Source organism: Amphimedon queenslandica, unplaced genomic scaffold (assembly GCF_000090795.2).
Source record: "Amphimedon queenslandica unplaced genomic scaffold, v1.1 AMPQUscaffold_7966_Cont20087, whole genome shotgun sequence".
NCBI classification, from domain to species: domain Eukaryota; kingdom Metazoa; phylum Porifera; class Demospongiae; order Haplosclerida; family Niphatidae; genus Amphimedon; species Amphimedon queenslandica.
In genome coordinates, this window is record NW_003551754.1 from 1 (window position 1) to 2,294 (window position 2,294).

General features: G+C 32.3%; 1 long non-coding RNA gene across 1 annotated transcript; it reads right to left on the reverse strand.

Annotated features, from left to right (window-relative positions):
• Window positions 1–6: 6 nt before the first annotated feature.
• On the reverse strand, window positions 7–2,288 carry LOC109591516 (uncharacterized). Its single transcript, XR_002189847.1, has 5 exons — window positions 2,186–2,288; window positions 2,091–2,133; window positions 1,110–1,190; window positions 269–394; window positions 7–150 (listed from the first exon to the last, which is right to left on the reverse strand). It is a non-coding gene; the product is annotated as an uncharacterized LOC109591516 (long non-coding RNA).
• Window positions 2,289–2,294: the final 6 nt, after the last annotated feature.

Here is a 2,294-nt window from a genome sequence, read left to right on the forward strand (position 1 = left end):
ATGAACAGATACAAGAACAAACATAGCCAGCCTTAATTCTCTTGATTTGTATATACTAGCTCACTTGTTTTGTAATCTACGAGCACTTTCCAGATATGCCTGACTTTCTTCATAATGACCAGCATTACTCAGTAGTAAACCAATGTAAAACTACTCAATGTAATTAAAATAAATAATAACAGTTATGATACAAAATTTACAATACTTTTAAACAATACATGTACATGTGTATGATGAAAGTAGAGAACATTGATAAAACAATACTTACATCAACATTAGACATTTCAGGATGATCCTCACCAAGTGTTAACATTATTAGATACATAACTCTATACAGTAATCTCAACGCCACAACATTCCTCTCAGCCCCACAGCAATACTAAGCCAAATGGAACTATATAAAGAAAAAAATCAGTGGTGGGCTTAGTCGTTGAAATTATCATGATCATGGTTTCCTGCAGAATTTTGACATAATGCTCTCAGTGAATTTTTAAAGTTGTTCCAAATGTTGATAAAATATTTCAGAATGTATTTTCCCAAAATTTAATCAAACATTGCAAAGGTAAAACTTTTATTAAACTTTGTGATACATGTAGAAGTTCTAATACTGTGAAAAAATTTTAAGCAGACTCTAGTCAAAATTTGGATTTTTATAAATTTTAAAACTTGCTTTAAAATTGGATCAAAGACATGGTACATGGTATTTGGCCAGAATTTGCCAAAAACAACATAGGAGAAAATTCTGTGTTTATAATTTTCTCATAACATGTCCATATGTTGTACAGAAAGTTAAAGCTCATTCTGATCAAAATCAGATTTTCATTAATTTTTAAATTTTGCTAAAAAAGGGGCCAATACCAAAGAATTTGGTTTATGACTAAATTTTGCCAAAAATTGCTCAAGAGACATGTTTCTGATACATATACATGTCCTAATGATGTTCCAAAGTTTGAGCTCATTCTAATCAAATTTGGATTTTTTATGAATTTCAAAGGCTTGTCAGCTCATAAAGCATGCCTTTTAGCTCACTTAGCATGCTTTGTGGGGAACTAATAGTGTGATAAATTTATAATAAATATTGTGTGTGTGGCCCGTTATTAATAACTAACATAGGCTGATATAGAGCTGCAGTGGTCCACTCCTAGCAGTCTCTCATACATAATGACAGTTTTGTGCTGAAATGATATTGCCTGAAGATGAAAAAAGAGAGAGATTAAATGTAGCAAGTCAATTTAAAATTAAATTTCAATTGAGTAAATAATTAATTGCTACCTTGTAAAGAAATTAAAATATTAATAAAGTTTTAAAGCGTTTTGAACTAAAGTCTGTTGAGTTTCATTTGACTTAGTGATTTTTAACGACCTGGGGGTGTAGTCCCCTTGTCGTACCTACATGTATAATTGATTTCACCCACATGTGATGCTTGCATATTTGTATGTCCACACATACATTTCTTTTATACATGTTGTATTGGAGAAATAAGAAAATTCATAAGCCTTAGCAAACACCCTCCCACGCTCCTTTAAGTAGTCAGAGCAAACAAAATGGTGGCTTACACATAGGACAAAGTTATAAGTTTTTATGCAAAAGAACATATGTACAGTCTCAAGACCTTTCTTGAAGGATTAGAAGGTAGAGAAAACCTCTTTAAGTTTTAATAAGAACCCAGCTGTACATGCAAGGTGGTGAAATCAATTATAGTAATACTTTTACACTGTTACGCTTGTTTATAATAACTTTTGATAATCCAGGAATTTAGAAATTTTGTTTGTGCCATTAGAATTGCTAGGTCCTTCCAGTCCTTAGAAAAGAACAGATCAAAATGACAAGGCCTTAGCCTATTTTGGATGTCCCTCTATAAACTCAATGACATACCTTGACCAAAATGACGCAGCTAGAACAGCCAAATCAAATTCAGCTTTTATTATTAATTGATAACAACCAGGGATCAGGTGAAAGTGAGTAAACTTTAGAACATGCATAACATTTTAACTCGGTATCAGTCATTTAAACTAAACTACATGTACAACCAGTCGATACATTAACATGTACATGGCATGCACATACATGTAGTTACATGCACCACTTACTAGTTTACTGTCACCTAGAGCATGATGAATTCATGCAATAACTCTATATATAATAATACAATGGAATATATAAGTACTTAAATGACACCACTCACTTATAACAGTTAGCTATGTTGACATGTTGTGGCCCAAAGACTTGAGCAAACAATTGCACAGCTCCAGATAGATAGTCAAGAGCAACTTCAATATTACCAGACTGCAACT